This window comes from Chlamydotis macqueenii, chromosome W (assembly GCF_036417535.1).
Source record: "Chlamydotis macqueenii isolate bChlMac1 chromosome W, bChlMac1.mat, whole genome shotgun sequence".
NCBI classification, from domain to species: domain Eukaryota; kingdom Metazoa; phylum Chordata; class Aves; order Otidiformes; family Otididae; genus Chlamydotis; species Chlamydotis macqueenii.
In genome coordinates, this window is record NC_141592.1 from 7,115,309 (window position 1) to 7,142,302 (window position 26,994).

At 47.9% G+C, this 26,994-nt stretch overlaps 1 pseudogene; it reads right to left on the reverse strand.

Moving 5' to 3' along the window:
- Positions 1–511: 511 nt before the first annotated feature.
- LOC147596566 (proline-serine-threonine phosphatase-interacting protein 2-like) lies at positions 512–20,469 on the reverse strand (annotated as a pseudogene).
- Positions 20,470–26,994: the final 6,525 nt, after the last annotated feature.

Below are 26,994 nucleotides of genomic sequence, written 5' to 3' on the forward strand. Positions count from 1 at the left end.
CTCATCAGAGAGGTGGTTGGAAGAGCTGACAGACTTCCTTCAGATCCTCAACAATGCTGTAGGGTGCAGGGCTTGCCAGCATGTTTGTGGCAGCACAGCCTCTCACTAGGTAGTTGAGCTGTGGCCTGCTGCACCACGCAAGATGCAAATCAGCTTCCAGTATTGGCGCTTAAGCCTGGAGCACATCTACTGTTAAGCCAGGCACATGGTGTAACCGTTGGTGCTCCTGTAAGCTCCTTGAGACACATGACCGAAATTAAACCTAAATTACAAGTTTAATCACCATTAATGAAAGACTTCAGAAACAGGCAAAAGTGTAACCTGAGATCTGAGTGGGATATATATGCCCTGAACACAAGCCAGCATGCCCAAAGCATCGTGCAGCACTCCCCTTGGCACATATGACTTCTTAGTTATCTGGAGGGTGGGAGGCTCCAGCTTCTCCCAGATGGCTGCACTTTAGAAGAACTTCAAATCAAAAACTTCTTCCAACACAGATCGCCCCTGTCCATCACTTATATTCCTTTTCTTCCCCTGAGTGTGAAGATGGGACATCCGTCCAAGGAGTTTGCTGATCAAAGGCACGGATTTTTAGTAGGCACTTTCTGAATGTACAAATAATTACCTGAGTTCTTAAATACTTTATTAAAATGGAGAAGCACTTCAGCTCTGTGTGGCTGGGAATAACTGGAAACACCACCTCTGCCACGCTGGCCAGACCGACAGTGTCTTCTGCCTGGAGAACCTACAGAATAGGATTGATGGTGTGTAAACCACAGCTCCAGCCCAGACAAGCAATAGGAGGGCTGACATGATCATCACTCCCAGCTGGTCACTCTGATACAAAATGTCATCCCCTTAACCGGTGGCCTTTCTTTCTCTGCTGTCCCTCCTCTGTGTAGCTGCATCTCATATTAAATCCTTTCTTCATCAAATGTGAGTACTTACTGTGGCAACTAGTGATGTATCAAGCTGTAGCCATCAACTGTGGCATAATCAGGCTCACCTGAAACACAGAGCACAAAAAAATTAGGTCTGCTCATGAGAAATGCTCATTACGAGACTTTACGCAGGACAGAAACACCATGCACTGTCCACTCATGTTAAAGGGATGGGAGGTAGAGGGGAATGAGACTCAAAGAGAGGACTTGATTTGCCCGAGAGCCAAGCAAGACCTCATTTTACCGAGTCCTGCTGCAGTATCCCATCACTGAAGTGGCACTGGGAATGATACAGCTCATGCTGCTGAAGCAGAGAAGGGTCCAAACTGCAGAGACTGGTGGGATCCCAAGCTTAAACATCTTTAAGCTTCAGAAATGCCTACACGCAGGGCTTTAATTAGAACTTCTCCTGGGTGAAACCTTGCCTCCAAAGTTAGCGCCCAACTTCCCAGCATCTTTCAGTGGGGACTGGACTTACAGCAGGAGTTTCACCTAAAGCAATCTCTTTAGAGAGCTAAAGCTCATGATCTGATGGGGAAGAGCAAGAGCAGAGAGTTCCTCTGTGGGGCCAGAAACCCCATAAAGCAAATAACTCACCTGGCACGCTGGTCGGGGTGGGTAGAGGTCCCCTCCTGCACAGAAGGAAACAAAGAGCTGAGGATCTGCATGGCTATGGGACTCCCATTGCCCTGGCTCTGTGCTCCTCAACTGCCCTCACAGAGCTCGTGGGAGGGCAAGAGGTTTGGCCAGCCTGGACTTTGTGGAGACCTGGTACCAAGGCATGTCATGGCGGGCTCACCACCGACAGCCTACTTAGCAAACATGGGAATTGAAGTCGACACAGTGGGCAAGAGGAAAAAGTAACCAAAAAGCACTAAGTTGGGGAAACATTCACAAGTGGGCCTCAGGGCATGCCTTTTTACATGCCTTTGCCCAGACTGAGACATCAGGAAGCCATGACTCCTCTCCTGACGTGACAGCCAAAGTAGCACACTCATCTTTAGCAAGAGTCTTTGGCCCTGAATCCTCATCTTCCCCCTGGCAGAAGCATCCTTCACCCTGTCCTCTCTGCCCAGCTTCTGTCCCAGAGAAATGAATTCAGCTCTGCTGTTCCTCCTTCTACCCATGCACGCTTTTAACTGATCCATCTCTCCTCAGATAGACAGACCGCATGGAGAACCATGTGGGGAAGCCCAGAAGGTTTAATTTTGGTATTAAAGGCTGCTCTAAAAGGGAGCTCAGATTGTTCCAGAGAGAGTAAGACATGAAACTGCCTTGCTTTTCTGCTGTCTGAGCACCACAGCTGCTCATCTCAATGGAAAGGACTTCTGGAAGAGGTTTGGCACAAGAAAAAAATGAGCACACTTCACCACAAGTACTTTCAGAATAACATTCCCACCCATGAGAAGGGAGAAATGACCCCAAAAGGGGGAGCAAAAACCTCTGACTGGGCTTGAGGGGGTCCTTGAAGAGCTTATAGTAGACAGCACATTGGTATAACTCCTGCTGTGAGAGTGATGGACTACAAAGAATGGGAAATACTTTCCTCTAATATTCCCAAGTCAAGTCTCCAATAGACTGAAAGCAACAAAATACACTTTTTTTTGGGGGGAGAGCATCATTTGCAATAGCAATTGTAGATGTTATGTCACTTACCTTGATATAGGTACGGGAACCAGACTTCTCACAGGAGTTGCATTTCTCTGTGTATTGTAGTAGTTTTCATAAACAACAGGAGCTAGGAAAAGTTAACAATAGCAAAGTACAGACCTTTTATAAGCATTAACTACTTTTCAACACCAGCATTCAGCTGCTAAGTCTTTCCTCTCCCTGGGAAAATGCCTGATCAGGAAATTAAAAGTTACAGAAAGGGGAGACTATCTTCAGAGGTTGGTGATAAGTGGCAGAGCCTAGTGCTGCATGTCAGTGAATAAAAAGAGGGATGCTGCAAAATCAATGTTTTTTGCATCCAAACCGATGCTAATCTGAGCAGCAGCTCCATGAGGAGTACAAGGAAGTCAGCACTACTTTGTGAGATTGTACTGCACTCTTACCTGGTGCCAAACTTCCAGTTTTGCGTAAATTTACAAAAAAATCAATATCCTTCTCAATGCTTGTCGTAGTTCAGCCCCGATCAGGACCAGACTACGCAGTCTCTCTCTCACTCCCCCCACCCTCCGAGAGAAAACGGAGAGAAAATATAAGAAAAACGGCTCGAGGTTTGAGATAAGGACAGGGAGAAATCCTTAAAGTTACCGTCACGGGCAAAACAGACTCGACTTGGGGAAAAGTATTCATTTATTACTACAAATAGCAGGATAATGAGACAGAGAACAAGATAACCTCCCCCCACCCCTCCCTCTTCCCAAGCTTAACATTATCTCTACTACCTTCCCCCCCCCCCCCGAGCGGCACAAGGGGGGAAGAGGGAATGGGGGTTGCAGTCAGTTCATCATACGTTGTTTTACACCGCTGCTTCGTTGTCAGGGGAAGAACTCCTCACATTCCTCCCCTGCTCCATCGTGGGGTCCCACCCCTACGCCACAGTCCTTCGTGGAACTGCTCCGGCGTGGGTCATCTCTTCCACGGGTGCAGTCCCTCTAGAACAGCTGTCCCAGTGGGCCCTCCACGGGCCACAGCCACCTTCAGGCATCCACCTCCCCCGGTACGGGGTCCTTCACAGGCTCCAAGTGGATCTCTGCTCCTCCGTGGACCTCCATGGGCTGCAGGGGGACAACCTGATCCACCATGGTCGTCACCACAGGCTGCAGGGGAATCTTGGCCAGCGAGCCGCATTACTCCTCCCCCTCCTTCTGAACTGACCTTGGCGTCTGCAGCCGTTCCTCACAACAGGCCGGTAGATGTCTCTCAGGATCTTTTTTTACATCTTATTCACTTCTCATCTCCTCTCCACTTCTTGCAGCCGGGCCGGGCCGAGTTGGGCCCAGTCGGCCGCCTGGCGAGAGGCCAGAGGGTGAGGCCTGCAAGGCCCATAGGCCTGCGCCTCCCCCTCTGCGCCTCTGCCCCCGCTCAGCTTCTTCACATCTTCTCTCCTCTTTTTTTTCTGTTTTCCCCTTCTTAAATACGTTATCGCAGAGGCGTTATCACGGGACATTCTGCTACCAATTGGCTCGGCCTTGGCCAGCAGTGGGTCCGCCCTAGGCCCGGCCGAGTCCACTGAACAAAGGGGAGCGACTTCTAGCAGTTTCCTACAGAAGCTACCACCTTAGGCCCCCCCTCACTAACAAAACCATGACAATGCTGCACATTTCTAAACTCCTGCAGATTTCCTCATATTTCTGCAAAAGGGAAATAAAAAGCATTTCTATACATCAGGTCAAAAAACAAGAGGGTTTTTTCCAATCATTTATCACACATAGGGTGAAAGCCCAGTGCTCACCCAGGACATAAGCTTCAATGGTAAGGGAATCATAGAATCACAGAATCATAGAATGGTTAGGGTTGGAAGGGACCTTTAAAGGCCATCTCGTCCAACCCCACTGCAAGAAGCAGGGACATCTCCAACCAGATCAGGTTGCTTAGAGCCTCATCCAACCTGGCCTTGAAAGTTTCCAGGGATGGGGCATCCACCACCTCTCTGGGCAACCTGTGCCAGTGTTCCACCACCCTCAAAAAAACATGGGAATCCCAGAGGCAACCTCATCTGCAAGAGCTCTGGCCAAAACCTTCTGCCTGCACACTCATACTGGTGTCTGGTGGCCAATCAAAGGCCACGGCCCAACTCGGACATAACACAGCTCAGTGCACAGGAAAGCAAATTGAGCTTTGCTTTCCAAACAGAAAAATTAAGATTTTCATTTGATGTACCTCATCATTATGGACACAGTCCCGGGAGAGCTAGTTGACATGAAGCCAGAGGGTGTTGCAGAAGTAGTTGATCCACTCGCACTCCTGAGTCTCAAAGAACTGTAATGACACAGACAAAACAGCCCTAACATCTTTAAAATGAGAGCAAATCTCTTCTATCCTGAATGTTTCTCATCCCCAAGTGCCACTACAAAGATGACTGTCCTAAGGGAGGTGCAGGTGGTCTTGGTCTCCTGCAGGAAACATGGAAACCACAAGTCCTCCAGCTCATCCAGAGGAGAAATCATCCCTGTACACAACCAGGTATTTCAAAGATGAGTGTTAAGCTCGGGAAAGTCTGCAGGACTGATGTGGAAGGGGTCATTCAGCACACCGGTCCCTCTGGGGAGACCAAGCCAGCTTCCCAAAGGCAGCACACATTTACTAGGCACCTCGTGGTCCTGCGGTCCCAGTTCACTTCCCTCCCACAATTATGGAGCAATAAAAAAAGCACTGGGGATGTGTGAAAACAGAGGTGCATCGACTGGCTGCTCTTCTCCCTCTTTCCTGCCCAGGCCTTTTCCAAACAGTTTTAAACCCAGGTCTTTTGAAATTTGCTGTCTGGTATACCTCAATTTCATGTGCCTTTACACATTTCCGTGAAAGATAACCTTTCATCCAAAGTATACATATGCACTTGTTATCAGTTATGACCTTTGCAACACACTGAGGGGAAAACCTCCATGTGATCCATCTGCAGAAGTGAAACTACTGCTTTCCATGCCTCACCATCACAGAGGCTCCCAGAGACCCCAGACACCAAAAGCATACCAGCACTGAGACATCGAGACACGCCACACAAAACAAACAGAAAATTCCATTTCAAAATGAAAAAATAAAATAGAGGCCTGATGAGAAGTAGCTTGGGAAGGGATTGGCACAGCTGGGAATGGGAAGGCTGCTTGCAAGCTTGCATAAGACCTGGAATAAAACCTGGATCTCTGTGGTCCCTGTCCATCCCTCTGTCACAGATCACAGGCAAGACACAGATCAGCAGCAAAGCAGCTGCATGGTCCTCTCACCACCAGCTCTGGACTTCCGCAGCATGTGCTAGACCACTTTGCTATGAGACAGTCTGCTTTATGCTGATATAACCAATCAGAGGGGGTTCCCACACTACCACATGGTCTATGAGATACAAGGGGAAGAGCTCCTGGTGCATGGGGATGGCCTCACCTAACCTGTGTCCCCAGCCTGCCACCAGCCTCTGCTGCAAAGTCGTTTAAAGTCTTCCATACTTTCAGAGTCTGCTGAGTGGTGTTGCAGCTATAGCACATATCGGCCTCGAGTCACCAGGTGTGCAGAGGTGACCATGACCATGCCTGTTCAAGACGATGGCCACACTGAACATGCAGGTAGGTAATGGGCAAAAATGTCACTACTTAGTGCATTGACTCTGTCAATTTTAAAAGGTGGTGGAAGAAAAACTAAAAATAAAAAAAAAAAACAGTGGAAACCTTGAAGTAGTGGGACCTTGAATCCAGAAGCCAAGCACGAGACACACACAGGGTTAGCTGCAACACATCCTGCTGCTTGGAAGGGACCACGCTGCCATGTGAAGGTGTTTAAGGTATTTTGGGGCATTTACCTCGCAAGCTTTGATGTGCTCTTTCTGCCATTCTTCCCGGATCTTCTCCAGTGTGGTAACACTCTGCTGGTAACTCCTGTCTGCAAGAGAAATCACATTGTCATCTGATTAACATTAATTAAAAAAACCCCTTCACTAGAAGGTAATATTTGAAGTCCGAAATGGACGTTAGGGAGAAAGTAGCAGTAATGTATGAGCTCGGCTGTGAGTGGGCACTGCAAAGGGATGCAGAGCCGGAGGGTCCTGCCATGGGGAAATGGTGGGAGAAGCCTTGGTGGGGCCATGCAGGCTTCTCCAGGGCAGGTGCCCACCTCCAGTATCTTGGGCATGTGTTTCTGAGGAGCCATGCCTGACCCAATTGCTGGAGCTCACCCAAAAGCCATGCCACGGCTTCACAACCCCTTGCCCTGGGAAACGCTCCCCTCGCCCTCAAACGCTGCATTTCCATACTCACCAGAGTCCTCCAGAGCTGATTTAGTCTGAGCCAGCTTCAGGAACAGCTGCTGAAAAAGGGAGAGAGAAGAAAGGTAGAGAAGACCCCTGGTGCGTCACTGACGGCACTGCAGTCCAACTGGGGAACATCACCAGCCCTCCCATCTCACCCCAAAACCCAGAGCTGGGAGAAGAGCTATGGGGCAGGAGAACTGCAAGAAGAAACGCCCCTTTCTCCCCCCCACCCCATAGCCACCTGCCTCTCCGTACCTTCTCCTGCTGCTTCTGTGTCACCAGGTTTGCGGTGCGGTGCACAGCCTGTTCCGCCTCGTCCTTATCCCTGCAGTATTGCTCGTAGAGTTGCTTGGCCTAGGAGAGCCACCAAACATGGCAGAAGCGTGTCAGCAAGCAACAAGATGCAAATACAGCTCACATGGGAGGCTTTGGAGGAAAGCACAGCCTAGGAATGAAGAGGTGGGCACAGGCTGCAAGCAGAGCAGGGGACGGCACGCAAGGTCCCAGATGCCCTATTGCTTGGGCAAAACGGACCTCACAAGATAATCTGCTGTTCATTTGGGATGAAAAGCTCATAGCGATTGTGTCCATGACATCTAAATCACTCATATCCAACTCTGCAAGGCTATCACCAGCCATGTCCCTGGTGTACATTTTTATTTTTCTGAGCTTACCCTGCATATCACTCGTGCAGACACAACATCTAGAGTTGCAGCAGAGGAGGAAGATCCTCGCATTTAAGTCTGCCCCAGTGCTGTGCATGTGCATGTTAGCAGCATTAACCCATATGGCAAGAAACAGCAGCATGTTTACTTTACCTCCATGATCTTCTTGTAATGCAAATTCCTGTTTTTGTGAATCGCCTCCATTATCAGCTCAACCTGTGAAGACAACAAATCTGGAGTCAACACATCACTGACTATTGAAGCTCCAGGATGGACTACGTGGCTTAGGAAAAGAAGAAGCATGGACCAGATTGAGATGGGCTTAACGACCTTCCTCTATCCAAAGCATCTTCACAAACCCCATCTTTTATGCTTCTATCTAAGCCTCCACTTGTGCATGCAAAGGAGCTCTACAAATGAAATCCTAGCAATATATAGTACTGTATCATCTCCATGGGGTCTGGCAAAATTGGGAAGCCCATTTCCCTCCACGAGGTACAAACCAGCCCCTGGTTCTAGCAGTTTTCCCTCATTTTCCAGAAAAAGGAATCTCAAGCCAGAAGAAGTTAAAGAGCCTGCTGATTTTAGCAAACCCTGTGGAGATCATACAGCATATATTTGCTTTAAAAATATCCCTCATTGAGGCTGGCATCCCTGGAGCTGAGCCCCTGATATCACTGGCCCCAAAAGGCACCCAAAGCAGAAGATGTGGCATTGAGAAGAAGTCAGAGGTTACGACACAGTTCACCAACACAGTTGCAACATGTAGAAAAGAGCTCAGGACTTCCCGGCAGTGACAAGTACCAGGGGCATGGAGGGGGCTGGGGCACGGCGGGAGACACTGGCCAGGAGCAGTCCATCACCGGGGCAGGATTGACACCCTGCAGTAAAGGCTCATGTTCCTGTGGTGCCTCACCTTTTTCCAATGCAGTTTTTGCTTTTCCCTGAAGTCCTCCATTTTCTTTGCTTCCTCCCGAAGGGTTTGCGCCAGCTGGATATGATCTTGCCCCACATTGTCTATCTCTGCAAATAAAAAAAAAAAAGAATATATATATATATACACACACCTAAAAAGACTCTGTTGCTCAAGTCAACTGTTGTAGCTGACATCAAACTGACCCAGACACCCCACATCATACATAGAATCATAGAACCATTTAGGTTGGAAAAGACCTTTAAGATCATTGAGTCCAACCATAAACCTAACACTGACAAGTCCACCACTAAACCATGTCCATAAGCACCTCATCTACACATCTTTTAAATACCTCCAGGGATGGACACTCAACCACTTCCCTAGGCAGCCTGCTCCGGTGCTTGACAATCCCTTCAGTGAAGAATTTTTTCCTAATATCCAATCTAAACCTCCACTTGCGCAACTTGAGGCTGTTTCCTTTTGTCCTATAATTTGTAACTTGGGAGAACAGACTGACATCCACCTCCCTACAGCCTCCTTTCAGGAAGTTGTAGAGAGCAATAAGGTCTCCCCTGAGCCTCCTTTTCTCCAGACTAAACAACCTCAGTTCCCTCAGCCACTCCTCATAAGACTTATGCTCCAGACCCTTCACCAGCGCTCCAGTACCTCAATGTCTTTCTTGCAGTGAGGGGCCCAAAACTGAACACAGTATTTGAGGTGTGAATTACTGCATATGTGTGTGAAGAGGGCAAGATGAGCCAGTCTAACCAACTTCAGCTGAGCTTCCCATGCACAGCTTCTGATGTAAAACGCAAGCCCGACCTCTGAGCTGCAACCAGCCCTGAAAGCCCAAGAGATCCCCAAAGGGACATCTCATGGGTCTCCTCTCCCACTCGTGCCCTGGAGCGCTCCATCCCAAACCCCACACATTGGAATGATCCTGGCCAGGAGGGCAGCCTGTGCCTGACCCCAGCATTGCACTGTTTTGGAGATTTCTCTGCTATTTTCTTCCCAAGTAGTTGCCTGCAGGTTTTGGTGCTGCCAAGTTTCCTGACAAATACGAAGAAGATTTACTTACGTTGCTTGAAAACATCCAGGGTTCTCTTCAGTGTGCTGAAAAATAGGCAGAACATTAAAAAGAGTGGGAAAACATGGCCAGGCACAGGCATCAGCAGAGCACCTCTCCCAAACCAGACAGCAAGTCCCTCACTGAACTCTGGACAAAGCAGCTCAAAGCAGGTTTATTTACCCTCTTTGCACCTCCATCTTTTTCCCTCTCGGCAAGTATAACACAGCTCACTTGGTTTAAGATCTACTTTACATCTTTCTAAACATTGAATGCTGTTAAAAATCCTGACTTTCGTGAAAAATGTTTCAGGCAACCACCTAAAAGTATAATTTAGGGCATATGAACACCTTCTACATAGTGCATTGGCCAGTGGTTGGAAATGTAGGGAACTTTTCTCCCTGTTAATATTGTACAATAAAGATTTCAGAAACATTTTACGTGACACTTCAATATAAAACTGTAAATAGATGATCGGAGGATATCAGACAGGGCATGTACAAAGTACAGAAACAAAGCAGGAAGCAGAAGGTGCCAAGGGGAAATGGAGACCCACTCATGGAGCCAACCATAACGGCCACAGCACCGCTGTGGGGTGGCAACACGCTGGGCTTTTAAGATTTGCATTGTTTGAGTCAGGGAAGCACCTATACTTCCCTTTGGCCACAAAAACAGTCAGGAGCGAACCCAAGGTCTCATTATCTTGGCCTTCTGCTGAACCACCAGCCTACATCTCACCTGAGCATCTGCAATGCTTTGGTTAGTCTACAGTTGATGGGAACTTGGTGGAGTCCAACTCGTTTATTGGCAAAGGCCAACCCAACTGTGCACCGTTCATTCACAAGACCAACTCCAGATCATCTTCTGGTAGCGTCTCAATCACATTTCAACACTATTATGTCTCTCACAGCCTCCTTTCTCCTTCTCCTTTGTTGCTCCAAGTAAGGACACCCATAAAAGCAAAACACACAGAGGATTGTGAACTTACTTCAGCTCCATCTGCCCACAGGGCTTCTTCTTTGACCAGTTAATGAACTCTTAGCCATATTTTTCTTCTATGATTGCCCTGTTGAGGAAAGAGAGAAATGAGAGGACATTCTCATTTCAGAAACTGATACTTGTTTGCAGCAGAGGCCAAGACCCACTCTTAACATGCTCCGTATCTTCTGACCTGCTGCAAACCAACTGTAGATGGTTGGCTGAAGGAAAACTGTTGTTTGCAGTTACCCAATAGGCTTTCTAGTGAAAACACTTTGTTTTGCTGTGTCTGTGGTCTCGATGCATTGCTCTCCCCACCTCCTCATGGCCAATGAGTGCAAGGACCACCTCCACAGGAGATGGAGGACTAAGCAGCCAGTGCAGCCAGTGGCTAGATGCAGCCAGGTCAGTCATAGAATCACAGAATGGTTAGGGTTGGAATGGACCTTCAAAGGTCATCTAGTCCAACCCCCCTGCAAGGAGCAGGGACATCTCCAACCAGATCAGGTTGCTCAGAGCCCCGTCCAACCTGGCCTTGAATGTTTCCAGTCACCTGTGTAGTTTTTAGCTCAGTTTTCTATGGGAACAAGGCTTGTTCAATCACACGTTTTCTGCATCTTGGCCATCAGTGTCTGTTGGTCCACCCACACAAAGTACTTTTGAGTCTGATTTGGCTGATTTAAACCAAATGTGACAGAAGGGAGTAAGCACGTCAAAGACCCCTCAGCCACCATACATGCACCTCAAAGCTCAGCTGGGCCTTTTCAGCTCTTTAGGACTTTTTAAAATAAGGCAAAAGGTGTTCTCTCCTGCCCACCTCTGATCCTTAGGGAGAACACCTGAAGAAGAGGCTACATCTTGTGAGGTAACATAAATAACACCTTTGAGAGACTGTATTGTACCCTCCTCTTGGAAGAAAGAGGGAAGAGGGGAAAGAAAGCCTATATATTGTGGTCTAAGAACAACCAGCTTTTTGCATGTACTTTGAAATCTCTACAGGCAACCAGGTCTGGACTTACTTGGTCAAATTTAGATATCACCATCTAGGCAAGCTGCTCTAGCTGTCTGCAGTCAGTGGAGGGAAACAAATACTGCAAGAAGCTTGCATTAGAAGGTCTACTGAATGAAATAAATAGCTTCCTAAAATGCCTGTATCTCTAACACAGATGCAGGTGCCTATGTTGTTGAGTTCTAGAGTTTGGGAGTGGTGTTCACCTAACTTAACTCTTCAAAAACTCCAAAAGCTTGTAGGGAAATGGAAAAAATAAATATTATAAATTGATTTTTTTTCCTCTATCTAACAATATTCCTATGAACTTCCTTTTGAGTCAAAGCATCAGATCCAATAGGCATGTTCCCCATGGCTGGGACCATGCTGTACATGGAGAACTGGGCCATGTTCAGAGGGAGGTGCCAGTAGCAAGTCCAGGTCTAGCCTCTAATCTCCTCCTGGCTAGACACGTTGGTGGGAACCTACACCTCCTTCAACAGCAAAGAGGAACAGGGCACAGGATGTGGAGAAGGCTTTTTGCACTCTCTCCATTATCATGGGTGAGTGGGACATGGTTCTCAGGGTTCAGTGGATGGTTTCTCGGGCAGCTGGAAAGTCCAAAGTTTCCTGGAACATGGGATTACAGCCTAGACAGATATAGGCGCATTAGACACTTTTACCTGCAGGTTCTCCTCCTCTTCATCCCCATTACATTTGTTCCAAGCTGTTTTGTACCAAATCTTGTATTCAGAGGTTTGTTTTCTCCAGTTCTCAATACCAAAATTACATTAATTCAGAGTTGTTCTACAACAGTCTTCATATTTAGCCATTGCTAACCAGGTGAACCATAAAGTCAAAATACATGGCCAGACCATCTCAGTTGTGCCTTTGTAGCCACAGAACCTCTACTTAGGTCATATCCGTTGATTAATAAATGCACTATCTAATGCTACTACTTATTTTTAACATAAACTCTGTGGGCTGTCCATAATGTACAAAGACAAATTCAGGACAAAGCTGTTCCTCTCCTATGCCAAGGTCTTCACCTGATCTTCTTCAAGCTGAACTGCAAGGTGAACTTCATGGGAGAGCGTGTGGCCTCAGCAGGCCACCAACAGCTGCAAACACATCAGTACAGATGTCTGACAACGTGTAACACTGAATTATTAAATTGCTCCTGATTCTTCTTTGTTGTTAACAAACAGTTCAAAATGAGAGCATCAAGCCCTGGGCACTATTGCTGCCTCACAGCTGAGGATTCTTGGGTATGGACTTCACACCACAGCACCAGCCATGCAAGGAAAGGACAGTGTAAGAAAACAAGTTCCTCATCTGTGGTGGTTTAGCCCGGATCACCACACAGTTTCTTATTCACCCTGCCCCTACCTAGTGGGACAGGGGAGAGAAATTGGGAAGAAAGGAAAACTCGTGGGTTGAGATAAAAACAGTTTACTGAAAATACTAAAAACTACAAAGCTAACAGGATATAAGGATATTAATATCTACAAAATATACAAAATGAACAATGTACAATTTCTCACCACCCGATGTCCGAATGACCGACGCAGCCCGTCCTGAGCAGTGATCACAGGAACAACACCGAGCAGCAAGCAAAGGGGGAGAGCAAGCTAGCAAGGTAGAGGGAACGATGCCAGCAAGCAAGAGAGAAGAAAAGAATGCCAAGGGTACCCAAACGGATACCCGACAAGAAAAGGAATAACTGAAAATGATGCCCCCTCCCATGGGCAACCCCCACTTATATACTGAGCATGACGTTTATGGCATGGAATACTCTCTTTGGCCAGTTTGGATCAATTATTCTGTCTGTCTTTTGCCCAGCTTCCCGCATCTGCACGTTAACGAGACTTGGAAAGCCAGACAGTGTCCTTGGTCTCATTAACAACAACTCGTATCATCAGAATGTTTTTATCAACATTCTTCACACACAAAATCCAAAACACACCAGCTACTGAGAAGAAAATTAACTCCATCCCTGCTGAAACCAGGACAGTATCCACCCCTTATTCCATACCATTTACGTCATGCTTATAGATATACACACAGATATCACTATCTCAATCTATGAGCTATCCCTCCAAAGTCTGTTGAGTTAATTTAGTCCATGACTTTGGGCCCCATCTGTGATAGCAGTCTCTCAGGGCAGGAGAGATGGTATGTAGTGTGAAGTTGTTACATACTGCATCTGGAACTCGTAGCTGGTACCTCTGGCGCGGCTGGTGTATCATGTCCATGGTCTGCAAGTTGAAGATGTTGATCTCGAGGAAGTTGTTGGTCACCAGTTCTGACTCCATCACTGCTGCACATCACTCGGTTTCATCAAAGCTTGTTCTTCACTGTTGAGTGTGATTCTTGCTGCACTACCTCTGATAGAACATAAAAGAACTACAGACATGATTATATACAGTTCAAATTATTGGCTGTTTTCACCTAGAATCAAATCTCCTTGAGGTACACATCGGACTTCCCCATCCTCCCGCATCACCCACCAAGTACATCCAGGTCCTTGAGCGAAAGCAATCCCACGAATGGGTTTGCCTTTGCCCAGAGGAGGAATAACCCAGACTGTTTTCCCCAACATATTCCTTACATGCACCACAGGAACTTTATCACCATCTACAGTATGTAAAAGTTCAGATTGGGCAGGGCCAGCTCGATTGATGGATCCCCGAGTGTTGACTAACCAAGTGGCTTTTGCTAAGTGTTTGTCCCAGTTTTTGAAGGTTCCACCACCCATTGCTTTCAGTGTAGTTTTCAGCAGTCCATTGTACCATTCAATCTTTCCAGAGGCTGGTGCGTGATAGGGGATGTGATATACCCACTCAATGCCATGCTCTTTGGCCCAGGTATCTATGAGGTTGTTTCGGAAATGAGTCCCATTGTCTGACTCTATTCTGTCTGGAGTGCCATGTCACCAGAGAACTTGCTTCTCAAGGCCCAAGATGGTGTTTCGGGCGGTGGCATGGGGTACAGAATATGTCTCTAGCCACCCAGTGGTTGCTTCTACCATTGTAAGCACATAGCGCTTGCCTTGGCGAGTTTGTGGGAGTGTGATGTAATCAATCTGCCAGGCCTCTCCATATTTGTATTTCAGCCATCGTCCTCCATACCAAAGAGGCTTTAGCCGCTTGGCTTGCTTAATTGCAGCGCATGTCTCACAGTTGTGGATAACCTGTGCAATAGTGTCCATGGTTAAATCCACCCCTCGATCACGAGCCCATTTGTATGTTGCGTCTCTTCCTTGATGACCTGAGGTGTCATGGGCCCACCGAGCTAAAAATAGTTCACCTCTGTGTTGCCAGTCTAAGTCCACTTGGGAAACTTTAATCTTAGCAGCCTGATCCACTTGCTGGTTGTTTTGATGTTCTTCAGTGGCTCGACTCTTGGGTATATGAGCATCTACGTGACGTACTTTTACAACAAGCTTCTCTAACCGGGCAGCAATATCTTGCCACAGTGCGGCAGCCCAGATGGGTTTGCCTCTGCGCTGCCAGTTGCTCTGTTTCCATTGCTTTAACCACCCCCACAGGGCATTTGCCACCATCCATGAGTCAGTGTAGAGATAGAGCTTTGGCCATTTTTCCCGTTCAGCAATGTCTAAAGCCAGCTGGATGGCTTTCACCTCTGCAAACTGACTTGATTCACCTTGGCCTTCAGTGGCTTCTGCCACTCGTCGTGTAGGACTCCACACAGCAGCTTTCCACTTTCGATGTTTTCCTACAATACGACAGGATCCATCAGTGAACAAAGCATATCGCCTCTCATTTTCTGGGAGGTTGTTGTATGGTGGGGCTTCTTCAGCACGTGTCACCTCTTCCTCTGGCGGCATTCCAAAATCTTTGCCTTCTGGCCAATCTGTGATTACTTCTAAGATTCCTGGGCGATTGGGGTTTCCTATTCGGGCTCGCTGTGTGATCAGTGCGACCCATTTACTCCACGTGGCATCAGTTGCATGATGTGTAGAGGGGACCTTCCCTTTGAACATCCAGCCCAGCACTGGCAATCGTGGTGCCAGGAGGAGCTGTGCTTCAGTACCAATCACTTCTGAAGCAGCTCGAACTCCTTCGTATGCTGCCAGTATCTCTTTTTCAGTTGGAGTATAGCAGGCCTCAGATCCTCTATATCCCCGGCTCCAAAAGCCTAGGGGTCGACCTCGAGTCTCTCCTGATGTTCTCTGCCAAAGACTCCAGGTAGGGCCATTCTCCCCGGCTGCGGTGTAGAGGATGTTTTTTCACATCTTGTCCTGTCCGGACTGGCCCAAGGGCTACTGCATGAACAATCTCCTGTTTAATTTGTTCAAAGGCTTGTCGTTGTTCAGGGCCCCATTTAAAATCATTCTTCTTTCGAGTCACTTCATAGAGAGGGCTTACAATCATACTGTAATTTGGAATATACATTCTCCAGAAACCCACAACACCTAAAAAGGCTTGTGTTTCCTTTTTGTTAGCTGGTGGAGCCATAGCTGTTATTTTGTTGACCACATCCATTGGAATGTGACGACGTCCATCTTGCCACTTTACTCCTAAAAACTGGATCTCTTGTGCAGGCCCCTTGACTTTGCTTTGTTTTATTGCAAAACCGGCTTTCAGAAGGATTTGGATTATTTTCTCCCCTTTCTCAAAAACTTCTTCTGCTGTGTTGCCCCATACGATGATGTCATCAATGTACTGCAGGTGTTCTGGAGCTCCACCCTTTTCTAATACAGTCTGGATCAGTCCATGGCAAATGGTGGGGCTGTGTTTCCACCCCTGGGGCAGTCGATTCCAGGTGTACTGGACACCCCTCCAAGTGAAAGCAAACTGTGGCCTGCATTCTGGTGCCAGAGGAATGGAGAAGAACGCATTGGCAATATCGATGGTGGCATACCACTTGGCTGCTTTTGACTCTAGTTCATACTGAAGTTCTAGCATGTCCGGCACGGCAGCACTCATTGGTGGTGTAACCTCATTTAGGCCACGATAGTCCATTGTTAGTCTCCATTCTCCATTAGATTTTCGCACTGGCCATATGGGACTGTTAAAGGGTGAGCGGGACTTGCTGATCACTCCCTGGCTCTCCAGTCGACGAATCAGCTTGAGGATGGGGATTATGGAGTCTCGGTTGGTGCGATATTGCCGCCGGTGCACCGTGGTAGTAGCAATTGGTACCTTTTGTTCTTCAACCTTCAGCTTTCCCACAACGGAAGGGTCCTTTGAAAGTCTGGGCAAGATGGACAGCTGTTTATTTGTCTCCACAGTGGCTATACCAAAAGCCCACCGGTGCCCTTTTGGGTCTTTGAAATACCCACTCCTGAGGTAATCTATACCAAGAATGCATGGAGCATCTGGGCCAGTCACTATGGGGTGCTTTTGCCACTCATTCCCTGTCAAACTTACTTCAGCCTCCAATACAGTCAGCTCTTGGGATCCTCCTGTCACTCCAGAAATACAAATGGGTTGTGCCCCTTTATAGCTTGATGGTATTAGGGTACACTGTGCACCAGTGTCTACTAGAGCTTTATACCTTTGTGGGTCTGATGTGCCAGGCCATTTAATCCATACAGTCCAATAAACTCTGTTGTCCCTCTCCTCCGCCTGGCTGGAGGCAGGGCCCCTCTAGTCCTGTTTGTAATATTTTCTATTCACTTTCTGTGAATATGAATCAGAAGTTCCTTCCATAGGATCAGAGGTGAGATCAGCCCTTCTACGCTGTCTGGGGAACTGCCCACTGGAGACTGGAGCAGCAAATTGCCTGGAAGAACCTCCCTTTGTGATTGTTTTACCTCGCAACTCACGTACACGTGCCTCTAGGGCCGAGGTAGGCTTTCCATCCCACTTCCTCATATCCTCTCCTTGGTCACGCAAGGTAAACCATAGGTCATCTCGTCGGGTGTACCGTCTCCCTTGAGCAGGAGGAGGATGAGGTCTTCTTCTAATAGCTGAGATATTAGTCCGTGCAGGTGGGGAGCAAGAATCTTCAAGTTTCTCACACACCTCAGATAGTTTTTCTAACAGTTTTTCAAACTGGCTTTCAGATTTCTCAGTCAGTCTTTCTATAGCTGAGACACAGGCCCGCATCGGGGAAGAGAGATTGTCTTCATATTGTCGGAGCTGGTTAGCCACTGCACGTACTGGTGGCATCTCATCATCTTTCCAACTCATTGCTGCCAATGAGTTGGCATACGATGATGGTGCACTCTGTACAAATTTCCGCCACATGGGTCGGGTACATTCAATTTCATCTGGATCTACGGATGTCCGTGGGTCATCCAGGTTACGATAAATCAGCTCCCGAACAGCTAATTCTCTCAGAAACTGGATACCTCTCTCCATGGTGGTCCACTTGCTTGGGTGGCATACAATATCTTCCTTAAAGAAATACCTGTCCCTCACACCTGACAGGAGTCGCCTCCAGAGGCTGCAGGCTGCTGACTCTCTTCCAATCGCCCTGTCAATGGCTGCTTCCCTAGACAGAGATCCCAGCTGCCTGGCTTCCCTGCCTTCTAATTCCAGGCTACTGGCCCCTCTGTCCCAGCATCGGAGCAACCAGGTGACAAGTTGCTCACCTTGATTACGGCTGAAATCTTTTCGCATATCTCGCAGCTCACTCAGGGATAGGGATCGGGTGACTACCTCCCCTTCTGTGTCTCCCTGATCATGTGATGGGCCTGGTTCATCATCATCTTTCACTATGCGAACTGATTTTTTGGTGTATTTCTTATGTACAGGGGCAACTGATACTGGTGTAGATGATTGGTTTTTCGGTTTCTCTTTGGTACTGCTTGCCGAGGTTTGAGTAGCCACAGTGTCTGGCGTGGGGGCTGAAGCAATCGCAGTGCCCGTAGCAGGGGCTGGGGTAGCTGCAGCACCTGCCGTAGCGGCTGAAGTAGCTGCAGTATTTGTAGCAGCAGTTTGAGTAGCCACAGTGTCTGTTGCGGGGATTGGAGGAGCCATAATACTTTTTAAAAACTGTTTAAACTTCATCAATATCAAGATCTGAGATAGCTGCAGAAGACTTGTCACCATGAACATGGTGGTAGGGGTATAAAAAGGGTATTCAAAATTCTCAAAAGCTGTTGAAATTAGCTTGGTGAGGTGGGGAAAGCTGTAAACAGATGTTCCCCCCGCGGCCTGGCTTCCCGGAACAAAACAACAGGTATAGTTCCAAACAACACCCACAAGATGGCTCCCGAAATACCCGGGTGGAGCTGCCTCTGCCTCCTCACTCTGCACACTGCCCGCCGCCATTGAGTACAGATATGAAAATGGTCCCGTTACCAGCAATCTCACTAAACAAATCAGTGCCGCATAGCACAGCAGAACGATACCTTTGATCCAACACACATCATTGATAAAGCGTGCACAAACACCGACAAACAGAAAATACGGCAAGTAGGGTGCTATCCAGTACAGCTCTAAAAACAACTGCGAGAACAAATAAAATAACATTGTGCCCAGCGATGACCAAACCGGCTTAATGAACACTTGTAACAAATCTGTTTTCAACACACTGTGTTCAAACCTGTCCTTATCTCAACCCTTCGGGACTGACCGGGGCTTGAACCTTGGATCCTCAGACTAAGGTCCGATGATCTCACGACTGATCTAGTGAGGCCCCTTCGAGCCCCACGTTGGGCGCCAAAAAGACTGTGGTGGTTTAGCCCGGATCACCACACAGTTTCTTATTCACCCTGCCCCTACCTAGTGGGACAGGGGAGAGAAATTGGGAAGAAAGGAAAACTCGTGGGTTGAGATAAAAACAGTTTACTGAAAATACTAAAAGCTACAAAGCTAACAGGATATAAGGATATTAATATCTACAAAATATACAAAATGAACAATGTACAATTTCTCACCACCCGATGTCCGAATGACCGACGCAGCCCGTCCTGAGCAGTGATCACAGGAACAACACCGAGCAGCAAGCAAAGGGGGAGAGCAAGCTAGCAAGGTAGAGGGAACGATGCCAGCAAGCAAGAGAGAAGAAAAGAATGCCAAGGGTGCCCAAACGGATACCCGACAAGAAAAGGAATAACTGAAAATGATGCCCCCTCCCATGGGCAACCCCCACTTATATACTGAGCATGACGTTTATGGCATGGAATACTCTCTTTGGCCAGTTTGGATCAATTATTCTGTCTGTCTTTTGCCCAGCTTCCCACATCTGCACGTTAACGAGACTTGGAAAGCCAGACAGTGTCCTTGGTCTCATTAACAACAACTCGTATCATCAGAATGTTTTTATCAACATTCTTCACACACAAAATCCAAAACACACCAGCTACTGAGAAGAAAATTAACTCCATCCCTGCTGAAACCAGGACATCATCAAAAATCAAAGGTGTTTTAATATAGCGGACAGTTAAACGCAACAGAAACCAAACTGGGAATACAAGGAGTAGAAGTAGTGCCACCACTTCACTTCCCAGGTTCAGCCCAACCCGTTTTCAGAGGCAGCTCCATACCTTTCCTTCAAAAAGTCTTCAAACTCTTTGCAGTTCTTCCTGCCATCATTCAGATATTGAATGATGCTGTCGTAGCCAACTGTGCTCGTCAGATCCGTACTCTGAAAACACAAGAACAGGAGTAACATCCTTGTCAGTGTAGTGCACGGCCACTGCCACCTCCAGCGGCATTTGCACAAGCGATGGCTCAGCTGGGAGCACGTGTGCAAGTGCCTCTTTATGAAATAAGATCTTTTTCTTTTAGGGGTGGGAGAGGCTCCAGAATGAGAACAATGGTGGCAATTTGGGACAAGGTACTTCCACGACTTTTGGAAAACAGAAGAGTTCAGTCCTACCACACCCTATTGCTCTCCCCTGGCCTAAGAACAGTTAGCTTCACAGTACATGGCATCTTCTCCCAGGAGCTTAGCTGTCAGCTCTAACTTACTGAAATAAAACACTAAAAACCCTCCAAGTCTCTAGATAGTCTCTAGATATTACTGCTCCTCCCAGTTTCTGCAGACATGGAGATGGAGCTTGGTTAACACTGACCTGCACTATTCTGGGCATTACCCTCACATCTGGCTGCAGGAGCCTACATCTGGGCTGGAAGTTAATTTATCAGACCTTTCTGCACAGGATCGCTGAGCTATGAGCTTCTCTTGCTGCCCTCACAGTAATGTATGGATGCACCCAGTGACCGCTGCTGCAACAGCCTTCTCTTTGACCTTGCAAAAAGCAACACTGTCCCATACATCAATTCAAAACACCACTGCAAAGATCATATCCCGAAGTATCAAGTCTTCCCCCACCACTGCTGTAGGCCCTCCAACACATCACACAGGACCAGCTTCCTCACTCCCCCTAAAACGTCACAGCCATGGAGAGGTCCTGCCTCCACCATCAACGGAGCCAAGTCCCATCTTCCAACCCAGGGCTCTCAGCCCTGCAATGCTACTCACACTTCCCATAGACTTCTGAAGAATCACTGCTTTCCTTCAAATCAGTTCTTAAAAATTATATTGTACTGTGATGTTTATTAAAAAAAAAAAAAGAAGGATTACATGTGACAATGATGTAGGTGGGCTAGGACAAAGGTTGACTAACTCTACCCTATTTTTTCCTCATACCCATGCCTAGAAGCACCTTAGCACAAAAAATGGACTTTTGCCCTAAGACTGTTGAGGATTTACCATCCTGGAGACCTGGGCCAAGAGCAGGGCTCCTAAGTGCAATGATAATACAAAGAAGGATGCTCTGACCATGAGCTCTCCTCTGGAAATAGCCCGTAGTAGATGCAGGGAGCTGAGCAGAAGGTGCTACCTGTCGTCTTCTGCAAATAGGACCAGTCAATGTTGCATGGAACAGCACATATGAGAGCAAAAATACAGGGAAAGAAGCTGCAGAAAGGAAGCAATGTCAGAGGCAGATATGAAAGTCAGGGAAAGGAAGCAGAAGCCACAAACAGTGATCAAGAAGCTTGAAGAGAAATAATGGCAGGATGGAGAGATTCGAGAAATGGTTTGAAGCCAGGATGAGAGTACACAGAGCTGGTGTGAAAGTGTAGGCAGCAGACAGGGGGATTTCTCAGGAGTTTGTAGCCGGTGCAAGAAATTAGGAGGAACAGGGCTTGTATTTGTGATAAATGAAGGATTTAATGTGTGGACTTCCCTAAGGAGTCAAGGACTTGAATGTCAGTGGCCAGAAAGCAAGAAGTGAAGTGGAGTGGGACCTGCAGGAAAACCCTGGGTATTCCAGATCAGCTTTGCTCCGTCCATGGCATTTACGGGAAGAGAGGACTGTGAGAAAGACTTAAGCAGAAACCAAAACAGTCTCTTTTTCTTTACAAAGCACAAACATTCCTCCAGAATGGGCTTATTACTGATAAACCCACAACCAGTTCTCAGTTTGCGTCGTGTCTTTGCTGATTCGGTCTGTGAAAAAGGAAACATGCTTGCACTGAAGTCAGTCTTCATGACAGTTGTTGTCCTGGTTTTGGCAGGGATGGAGTTAATTTTTCCTCTCAGTAGCTGGTGTGTTTTGGATTTTGCGTGTGAAGAATGTCGATAAACACCCTGATGATACCAGTTGTTGTGAATGAGACCAAGGACACCGTCCTGCTTTCCAAGTCTCACTAATGTGCAGATGCAGGAAGCTGGGAGAAAGACAGACAGCATAATTGACCCAAACTGGCCAAAGAGAGCATTCCATGCCATCAACGTCATGCTCATGGGGACAGGCCAGGGTGGGTATCTGCCTTCCTGGCATCCATCTTCCTCCCTCGTTTGCTGGCATCGTTCCCTCTACCTTGCTGGTCCCCTTTTTCACTCCTTTGCTTGCTGCTCGGTTTCGTTTCCGTGATCGCTGCTCGGGATGGGCTGTATCGGTCACTGGGACATCGGGTGGTGAGAAAACGTACATTGTTCACTTTGTATATTTTAATATCCTTATATTCTGTTATTATTGTAGTTTTCCCTTGTTATTTTAGTAAATTGTTTGTATCTCAACCCACGAGTTCTCCTTCCTTCCCAATTCTCTCCCCCATCCCCCTGGGGAGGGGGAGGGTGAGCGAGAAACTGTGTAGTGATTCGGGCTAAACCATCACAGTCTTTTTGGCGCCCAACGTGGGGCTCGAAGGGTTGAGGTAAGGACAGATCTGACTAGAGTGTGTTAAAGTTGTTACAAGTGCTCATTATTTTATTTGAGTCCCTGGTCACAATGTTGTACTACGTGTTCGCATGGCTGTGTTATGTAAATCCTCAGTTGCATCACATATTTCCTTTGATGCTGTTTATCACTTCTCGGAAATGGATGAGAATTCTCATTTTGTTGTACTGGGCACTACTGGCTTATGATATGGTAACATCACTGGTCATGAAATTAGTCTGGTCCTTGTTTTCGGCATTGCTGGCAACTCCGTACTTTGGATGCCATTTGGTGAGAATTATTAATAATGGCACATTTTTCTTTTTCTCCCCGGAGAACCAATCTATGGGGAAGTCAGAGGAGGGTACCTTCCCCTACTCCTTTACCTTCCCTTTTTCTTTTGAGCGAGTCACATCAGCTCTCGAGAATTTTGAATATCCTTGGGATGTGCAAGCCAGCACTTGTTGGGCACTGGCTAGTATCTACCAAACACTGCTTAACGTGCAGCACCCTCAGGAAGAAGGGAGGAAAAATCAACCGACCCATACCGTGGCTACTCCAGCCCCAGCTACCGGCCCTGCGGCTACTCCAGCCCCAGCTACCGGCCCCGCGGCTACTCCAGCCCCAGCTACTAGCACTGCAGCTACTCCAGCCCCAGCTACTGGCCCTGCGGCTACTCCAGCCCCAGCTACTAGCACTGCAGCTACTCCAGCCCCAGCTACTGACCCTGCGGCTACTCCAGCCCCAACAACAGGCACTGCGGCTACTCCAACCCCAGCTACTGGCACTGCAGCCGAATCAGAGAACCAACCCGTGTCAGTATCGGTCGCCCCTGTACAGAAGAAGAAATCTTGGAAGCGAAAGTCAGCTCGTTTAGTAAGGGATGAGGAAAAACCAGGACCATCACGAGCAGAGGAGGAAGAAGAGGAACTCGTGAGAGAGGAACTCGTAAGAGAGGAACTCATAAATGAGACTGAAACCACCCGATCCCTATCCCTGAGTGAGCTGCGAGATATACAAAAAGATTTTGGCCGCCGTCCAGGCGAGCACTTTCTCACCTGGCTGCTTCGATGCTGGGATAAGGGGGCCAGTAGCCTGGAATTAGAAGGTAAGGAAGCTAAACAGCTGGGATCCCTTTCTAGGGAAGCAGGCATTGACAAAGTGATTGGAAGAGGTGCACAAGCTCTCAGCCTCTGGAGGCGACTCCTGTCAAGTATGAAGGAAAGATATCCCTTCAAGGAAGATGTTACCTATCACCCAGGCAAGTGGACCACCATAGAGAGGTATCCAGTACCTAAGGGAATTAGCTGTGCTGGAAGTCATTTAGAGTGACCTAGACAGCGAGGAGTCACCCCAAGATCCAGATTAAGTCCGGTGCACACGGCTCATGTGGCGGAAGTTTCTACGGAGTGTACCATCATCGTATGCCAATTCATTGGCAGTACTGAGTTGGAAAGATGGAGAGGGACCAACAGTGGATGAATTGGCTACTCAGCTCCAGCAATATGAAGACACTCTCTCTTCTTCCCTCGTCTCAGCTGTGGAGAAACTATCTCGGGAGGTCCAGCAGTTAAAAGAAGATAGGTCCTACTCCCCGCCCATACAGAGCAGTATTTCAGCTCTTAGGAGTAAACATTTCCCTGCTCAAGAGAGACGGTACACACGGCGAGGTATCCTGTGGTTTACCTTGCGTGACCAAGGAGAGGACATGAGAAAGTGGGATGGGAAACCTACCTCAGACCTAGAGGCACGGGTACGTGAGCTGCGGGGAAAAACAATTGCAAATAGAGGTTCTCCCCGGAAAACTGCTGCTCCGGTCTCCAGTGGACAGTTCCCCAGATGGAATAGAAGGGCTGATCTCACCTATGATCCCATGGAAGGGAATTCTAATTCATATTCACAGGAAGTGAGCGACGAATATTATGAACAGGATTAGAGGGGCCCTGCCTCCAGCCAGGCGGAGGAGAGGGACAACAGAGTTTATTGGACTGTATGGATTAAATGGCCTGGCACATAAGACCCACGAGAGTATAAGGCTCTAGTAGACACTGGTGCACAGTGTACCCTAATGCCATCAAGCGATAAAGGGGCAGAACCCATTTGTATTTCTGGAGTGACAGGAGGATCCCAACAGCTGACTGTGCTGGAGGCTGAAGTGAGCCTGACAGGGAATGAGTGGCAAAAGCACCCCATAGTGACTGGCCCAGATGCTCCATGCATTCTTGGTATAGATTACCTCAGGAGTGGGTATTTCAAAGACCCAAAAGGGCACCAGTGGGCTTTTGGTATAGCCACTGTGGAGACGGAGGAGAATAAACAGCTGGCCACCTTGCCCAAGCTCTCAAAGGACCCTTCTGTTGTGGGATTACTGAAGGTTGAGGAACAACAGGTACCAATTGCTACCACCACAGTGCACCGGCGGCAATACCGCACCAACCGAGACTCCACAATCCCCATCCTCAAGCTGATTTGTCGACTGGAGAGCCAGGGAGTGATCAGCAAGTCCCGCTCACCCTTTACCAGTCCCATATGGCCAGTGAGAAAATCTAATGGAGAGTGGAGGCTAACAGTGGACTATCGTGGCCTAAATGAAGTTACGCCACCACTGAGTGCTGCCGTGCCAGATATGCTAGAGCTTCAGTATGAACTGGAGTCGAAAGCAGCCAAGTGGTATGCCACCATCGATATTGCCAATGCCTTCTTCTCCATCCCTTTGGCAGCAGAATGCAGGCCACAGTTTGCTTTCACTTGGAGGGGTGTCCAGTACACTTGGAATCGATTGCCCCAGGGGTGGAAACACAGCCCCACCATTTGCCATGGACTGATCCAGACTGTATTGGAAAAGGGTGGAGCTCCAGAGCACCTGCAATACATTGATGACATCATCGTATGGGGCAACACAGCAGCAGAAGTTTTTGAGAAAGGGGAGAAAATAATCCAAATCCTTCTGAAAGCCGGTTCTGCCATAAAACAAAGCAAAGTCAAGGGGCCTGCACAGGAGATCCAGTTTTTAGGAGTAAAATGGCAAGATGGACGTCGTCCCATTCCAATGGATGTGGTCAACAAAATAACAGCTATGGCTCCACCAGCTAACAAACAGGAAACACAGGCCTTCTTGGGTGTTGTGGGTTTCTGGAGAATGCACATTCCAAATTACAGTATGATTGTAAGCCCTCTCTATGAAGTGACTCGAAAGAGGAACGATTTTAAATGGGGCCCTGAGCAACGACAAGCCTTTGAACAAATTAAACAGGAGATTGTTCATGCAGTAGCCCTTGGGCCAGTCCGGACAGGACAAGATGTGAAAAACATCCTCTGCACTGCAGCCGGGGAGAATGGCCCTACCTGGAGTCTTTGGCAGAGAACATCAGGGGAGAGTCGAGGTCGACCCCTAGGCTTTTGGAGCCGGGGATATAGAGGTTCTGAGGCCTGCTATACTCCAACTGAAAAAGAGATACTGGCAGCATATGAAGGAGTTCGAGCTGCTTCAGAGGTGATTGGTACTGAAGCACAGCTCCTCCTGGCACCCCGACTGCCAGTGCTGGGCTGGATGTTCAAAGGGAAGGTCCCCTCTACACATCATGCAACTGATGCCACGTGGAGTAAATGGGTCGCACTGATCACACAGCGAGCCCGAATAGGAAACCCCAATCGCCCAGGAATCTTAGAAGTGATCACAGACTGGCCAGAAGGCAAAGATTTTGGAATGCCACCAGAGGAAGAGGTGACACGTGCTGAAGAAGCCCCACCATATAATAATTTACCAGAAGATGAGAAGAGGTATGCCCTGTTCACTGATGGGTCCTGTCGTATTGTAGGAAAACATCGGAAGTGGAAAGCTGCTGTGTGGAGTCCTACACGACGAGTTGCAGAAGCTGCTGACGGCCAAGGTGAATCGAGTCAGTTTGCAGAGGTGAAGGCCATCCAGTTGGCTTTGGACATCGCTGAACGGGAAAAATGGCCTGTGCTCTATCTCTACACTGACTCATGGATGGTGGCAAACGCTCTGTGGGGGTGGTTAAAGCAATGGAAGCAGAGCAACTGGCAGAGCAGAGGCAAGCCCATCTGGGCTGCTGCACTGTGGCAAGATATTGCTGCCCAGCTGGAGAATCTGGTTGTAAAAGTACGTCACGTAGATGCCCACGTACCCAAGAGTCGAGCCACAGATGAACATCAAAATAACCAAAGGGTGGATCAGGCTGCTAAGATTAAAGTTTCCCAAGCGGACCTAGACTGGCAACACAGGGGTGAACTGTTTTTAGCTCGGTGGGCTCATGACACCTCAGGCCATCAAGGAAGAGATGCAACATACAAATGGGCTCGTGATCGAGGGGTGGACTTTTGGTCCTTTGCTTGCTGCTCGGTTTCGTTTCCGTGATCGCTGCTCGGGACGGGCTGTATCGGTCATTGTGACATCGGGTGGTGAGAAAACACATATTGTTCACTTTG